At 37.9% G+C, this 6,593-nt stretch overlaps 1 long non-coding RNA gene and 1 other non-coding gene across 2 annotated transcripts; both read left to right on the forward strand.

Annotated features, from left to right (window-relative positions):
* The first annotated feature begins 2,232 nt into the window (after positions 1-2,232).
* LOC139188282 (uncharacterized) lies at positions 2,233-6,153 on the forward strand. The gene is made up of 4 exons (XR_011571628.1): positions 2,233-2,310; positions 2,402-2,496; positions 2,596-2,699; positions 5,852-6,153. It is a non-coding gene; the product is annotated as an uncharacterized lncRNA (long non-coding RNA).
* Positions 5,342-5,446, forward strand: LOC114823297 (small nucleolar RNA R71). The gene has a single exon (XR_003771411.2). It is a non-coding gene; the product is annotated as a small nucleolar RNA R71 (small nucleolar RNA).
* Positions 6,154-6,593: the final 440 nt, after the last annotated feature.

Genomic DNA, 6,593 nt, shown 5'->3' on the forward strand with positions numbered 1-6,593 from the left:
CTTTGGTGTAAAGTGAACCAACATAGTTAAAGAGACTCGACTAAAACCCTTACCTCTCGTCATTATTTATTTCACACATAGTAACTTTAAATATAACTCTCTTTCTTTTTTTTCTTTTTCAATTTTTTTTCTCTTTTTTTTTTCATATATAACATTTTTTTTCAGTATCGATAGTGGTTATGCAATGTCGGTTCACTTAAACTTTCGATCCAACCCATGTAACGAGCTTTAGGTCAATGACTCCCAAACCACTAGGGCTTTAGGGCACTAGGTGTAGAACACCCCTAAGGACTTATTAACCCAAGCTGAAAAGGCTACGAAACCAACTAACCACCCTGCCCCATGCCAAAACTCTACCGTTTGACGCGAGAATCACTGCTGATTAGGCAGGACTGGCCCGGTTACTAGGCAAAACCTCGGGTGAGACAATTATTACTTTTTCCACAATAATAACTGACTTTACTTCAAACAAAAATGAAAAATAAACTTAGACTAAAAGCAAGTGTTTCAATCTCACTCCCCACAAACCATGCTGGTGTGATGTGCAAAGTTCAAAGTATAATTCATGAATTAGTGTCTAAGTAACGATAAATAGAAAAGACTCTAATGTGGGATTAACCTTCACCATGTCCATTTGTTCTAACGTTTAAAATAATCTATGGATATTAACTTAAAAAGAATGAAAATTTTTAACTGACACAAAAATCAAAAATTAAAAACCTAAAATTTTACTTTCCCACCCCCAAACTTATATCACACTTTGTCCTCAATGTGTGGAAAAATAAAAGAAAATAAATTAACAACTTTACAAAGAAAATTAAATATTACAATGGACACCAACTAAAGCTATGAATAAGTACAAAAATAGGACAAAGAAATGACCAAAACGACATGACAAGGAACAAAATAAATAAAATAAAATAAAGGAGAAAAGAATGCACCTGGGCATGCATTGGAAACCAGCATGGCATGCCAAACGATGGGTGTGGAAAAATAAAAGAAACTAAATGAACTAAAAAGAAACAAAACTGGAAAAGACAAAACAACAACCTAGACTAAATAAACTAAAAAAAAATTAAAATTATATGAAAGACTCACCTGATTCGAAATCAGGTCCTAGGGCCATGGGAAAAGATCATGGTGTGCCAACCTTTTAGCCTTGACAAAGAATACGTGGCAGCCATAGGGTTTGAAACCCAACGTGCAAAACAAAGGTCTAATATGAACATTGGATTCCCTTGAGATGAATGGAATGCAGCTGAACAATAGGCCATGATTGATGGCAGCCAATAAAAAATTTTAAAAATCTGCACGGCGCCACTTGCTGCACGCAATGCCCTTTTGAAATAAACATTGGATCCCCTTTAAGAAAGGCATGCAGCTGGCATGCCATTTTGAAAACGACGTCAGGCATCACAGTCTTCAGTATATGGCAGTCATGGAACCCAGAGCCCAAACGGCTTTCTCCCCTCTCTTCAAACCGTGTCCTAGGGAGCATAAAAGCTGAGGATGCGCAGACGTGTCATGCTTCAGGAAGGGGAGCTCCATAGGATTCCAAATCAAGGGTTAAGATAAACCCCATGTGCCCATCTGTCTCTCTCTTGAAATCTGAAAAAAAAAATTAATCTCACCATTGTCTGCTTAGTTGGGAACCTCTCTCCATACAAACCTTCCATTTTCCTCAACCCACTCTCTCTTTTTCTCTCAGACCCCATTTTTCTTTAAAATGAAAAATGGTTTTCCGTCCCTTACATTTTTCTCTCATTTCCCCACAAACCTTCGCTGCTCTCTCTCTCTTCTTCATTGCTCTCAGAAACGCTGCATCCGTAGACTTCCATAACCTAGCAACAACCATACCTCAGTGAATACCTTACCTTTGTGGGAAATCTGAAAAACTGCAATGCGGAAGGTAAATCATTCTCAAATCTTTTGATTTCCTATTCAGATTTATTTATTGGAGGAAAATGTAACAAGATCTAACACATGCATGACAACAACACAAGAAAAACACCTTGAGTCGCCATCTGTTCTCAACCAAATCATGTTGCTCCCAAGCCTCACGCCATCACGGATTCGAGTTCTAAGCATGCAGATCGAGACCATTTCGCACATGCAACGGCAATCATCTCCCACTTGGTTCAATATACATGTCTCTTAGCTTGCGAAAAATCTCTGCAAGTTATATTTTCGTGATGAGTCTCTATGGAAGCTTACACGGATGTTTTTCTGTATTAGGTGCCCGCGATGCACAAAGAGACTGAAGAGACAGACTCGAAGAGCTCCCAAACTCACGGATCTGCAAATTTTTAGGTAAAAACCGTAACCCTTTTGATTGATTGATTAAGATCTGATACTGGAATAATAACCATTACTGTGACTAAAAAATGACACTCAAATCTAGCGTACAACCGAGAGAAAACAAGCTTGAGCTTCCGGTCCAGTGGTCCCTGAAGGCAAAATAAATGACAAATGTCTCGGCCTCTGCAAATAAGGAAGGTAACGATTTTGTACTCCTGCAGTTGCTAAACTCAACATTTACAGGTTCAACGACAGTTCATTAACCTGTATGTACTTAAATTTTTGCTCTTTAGGTAGGGGTATACGAATCCATGATAGAGCCAAGGAAACAGAAGTAAACACACAAGCTCAACGGACGAAAACAGCACAGGTTGCATGACCCAAATCGGTGCATCTGGGAGGTAAAATTCGAATCCCTGCAAGTGTAGTTGTTGTAGATCTGGTAAAACTAGCTGTACTCAGTTCTGTGGTGTATGGATCTGTGATTTAACTATGCTTCTCTTCCATGCATTGCAAAACTGAGCTACAGAAAATTAACTTTAAAATTATGTCTCTGTGCTGGATCTGCAACAATCTCCCCCAAACTTGCATCTGTGAATGACTTTTTATGTTGACTGCTTTAAATTTCCAGCATAGTGTAGATGTGGTTGATGTGAACGTTAGACTTGCTGCTGGGTGCAGGATTCCAGCATAGGACGCGCATTATTTTCCACATGGTGCAACCTGCAATTAACCAATATGCGCATATTAAAAACGGAGCTAAAATCAACTGCGTGAATAAAGGAAAAAAAAGTATTTTTGGATTTTTCACGTTTATTTTTATTTTTTATTTTTTAATAAAACTTAGGTATGGAAATGCATCTAGAAAAAAAAATCAAACGAAAAATAAAATAAGGAAAAAGTCTAGAAAAATTGGGTTGCCTCCCAACAAGCGCTTTATTTTAAGTCTGTAGCTAGACGTTGCAGAAATCTGATGGCTAGATCACTGGTGCCTTTAGAGTTGATGACTTGCCTACACCAAATTTTGCTATGCATGGTTTAAGTTGATGTCTGGTGACCTTAAATGTGAAACCTGTATCCTCAGCTTTGATGTCCACACTACCATTCTGAAAAACTTTAGTAACTAGAAAAGGGCCTTTCCATCGAGACTCTTGCTTCCCTGGAGATGATTTGAAATAGGAACTTAACAACCACACTTTTTTATCAAGCTGTATTTTTTTAAAATTTGGGCTGCCTGGCAAATTTTCATGTTTTTTCATAGTGTTAATTGGTTGGTCATCATGTAGCACCCTTTGCTAATGTGGTTTAGGACTTGTACAATCACGAATCAAATTCGGGGGCTTTATGGATAGATGGTCAGTTGATGATCTGTTCATAAACTTAGCACTGGGTAAACCATCCAATGCATCAACACGCATGCATTCTTGCTTGTCACCTGAATGTATGCTTGCTTCAAACAACTTGAAAACAACAGTTTGATCTTCAACCTGGAATGTTAATGTTCCGGCTTCAACGTCAATAAGAGTTCGGGCTGTTGCCAAAAATGGGCGGCCCAAAATGATGGGTGTTGTCAAATCCTCATCCATGTCCAACACCATAAAATCAGCTGGTAAATACAAATTGTCAACCTTCACAATAACATCCTCAATGACTCCTCTAGGATAGGTAATTGAACGGTCAGCCAATTGAATAATACTGGAGGTTGGCTTCAGCTCACATTCACCTAAACGTTTGAAAACAGAATAAGGCATTAAGTTTACACTAGCACCTAAATCAATTAAAGCACTACTAAAATCACAATTTCCAATGGTGCAAGAGATAGTAAAACTCCCTGGATCTTTTTTCTTTGGAGGCAATTTATGCAATAAGACCGCACTGCACTGTTCTGTAAGAATCACTTTTTCAAAATCAACAAGCTTCTTTTTCTTTGTGCAAACATCCTTCAAACATTTGGCATAAGATGGAATGTTCTTGATTGCATCAATTAACGGTAGATTAATCTGAACTTTAGCCAAAGTTTTCATGAAATCTGTCAATTGTTGATCTTTAGCCTTAGGCTTCAACCTTTCTGGATAAGGCATAGGAGGCTCATAAACACGTTCTGCAGTTTTTGTGGATGCTTCTGCAGTATTTTCGGATCTGTCTTGGGACTGCCCAGAGTCTGCAAAAATTTCAGAATCTGCAAAAATTTCAGATTTAGTTTGGGGTAGTTCTGCTGCCTGTGAATTTCCAACAGAATTTTCATGTCTGTTGTTGTAACTTTTGCCAGACCGTAGAGTCCGTATAGCATTGCATTCTTCTCGTCCTCTTGGATTAGGTACTGTTTGACTAGGAAATGTACCCGGAGCTCTTTCTCAAACCTACACAGCAATCTGCCCAATTTTTTTTTCCATATTTTTCATTGATGCATGCAGATTTTGGATTTCGTGAGTGGTAGTATTTGCTAATTTTTCAATTGCAACCTCCCAAGCTGCCTTAGGTGCAGCAGGTTGATGTACCTGCTGTTGAAATTGAGGCTTAGAGTGCAGATCTTTGTCCCACTTTAAATTAGGATGATCTCTCCAACCTGGGTTGTAGAAATTTGAATACGGGTCATATCTGGGACGTTGAAAATTATTAAATGAATTAACCTGCTCCGCTATAAACTCCGGATAAGCATCTTTATGTGGACAGCTCAAAAATCATGATTTGTCAAGCTGCAAATGCTGCAGGCAGCTTGTAAAGGTTGTTGTACAGCAACCTGTGAACCCGAAATTCTTTGTAATAACAAGTCAAATTTTGCATCAAATCTTTCAAGTTTTTTCTCCATTTTTTCAATTTGTGCCGACACGTATGGTGAACCATTTGACATCTCAAAAACGGATCTAGATTGTGGTTGCTCAACTGCCCATTGTTGTGTATCTGCTGCCATTTTTTCAAATAATAAACAAGCCTCTTGTGCATTTTTATCTTTGTACGAACCTCCGCATGAAGCGTTGACAAGAGTTTTTGTAGTCATATTTAACCCTCTGAAAAATATATGCATTTGATCAGTAGTGTTAATACCCGAATGTGGACATTTTCTAATCAACTCTTTGAACCGCTCCCATGCCTCATGAAACTCTTCAGTTGGCTTTTGGGCAAATGATAAAATCTGAGTTCTCATGTCAAGAGTCTTCGAAGCTGGGTAATACTTGTTTAAAAAAATTTCACTGAGTTGGGCCCAAGTTGTAATGCTTCCAGATGGGAGTGTGAGAAGCCATCTCCTTGCTTAATCTTTCAGAGTGTAAGGAAATAAATGGAGCTCAATAGATTCGACTGAAAATCCTCTCACCAAAATATTTTTGCACCCCATTAAAAATTCTGCAATGTGCATGTTAGGATCATCAGATGATAACCCATGAAACGTAGGTAGAATATTCAACATGTGCTTTTTTATTTCAAATACAGACCCTTCCTCCACTGCCGAATAAGTAATGCAACTTGGTATATTTGTGGTATGGGCTGTCAGTGAATCTCCCAGGGGCAGACCTGCCTCTGGAATAACGAATGCCATTGTTTTTGTGCTGTGCAGGTCCACAGAGAATAAGGATTGCAGAAAAGTCTCCTGCAGTGAAGGAACTCCCTGCAAATTTTTCTCCCTGCGTCTCCTTAAATTCTGCTCAAGTTCTGGATCAAATGGAATAAACTTCTGCACTGTTGAACGGGTGCTGACCATGCACAGATTGTTGAAATCTGCACTGTACTGTTGTAATATGTAAAAATAAAATAAAAACGAAAATTAATTTTTTTATATGTATAAACAGCAATAACTAATTGAAAATCTGATTCGTAGGGATTATTTTAAATAATCCCCGGCAACTGCGCCATTTTCTTGATAGGATTTTTATTACTCATGTGAACGGGCTTAGATCTCCTATTTTACTTGCAAGAATCACAAGGTTATTGTAGTATAAATGGATCTCGCAAGATCGTCTCCACAGGGATTATTAAATAATTCGAAACTAATCAGATTCCATTTAATTATTGTAAAGTACAAGTTTAGGTGATTGATTTTATAACCTAATTAAAATAAAGACGAAATTAATGAATTAAAATAAACAATCTGCAATATTAGAGCTAGAGAGAAAAGAAAACAGTTTTGGGAGAATCAAATTAATAAAGCACTAGGGTTCCACCATCACCTAGCAATCCTATGAATTTTTACCAATTACTTATGATCTACACATGCCACTTTCAAGGTTAGATTTTCCTAATTCATATTCTACTTGGAACCTCCAACATAGAACGTATATCTAACATGCAACCCGTCCGGA

Source organism: Malus domestica, chromosome 09 (assembly GCF_042453785.1).
Source record: "Malus domestica chromosome 09, GDT2T_hap1".
Lineage (NCBI taxonomy): Eukaryota > Viridiplantae > Streptophyta > Magnoliopsida > Rosales > Rosaceae > Malus > Malus domestica.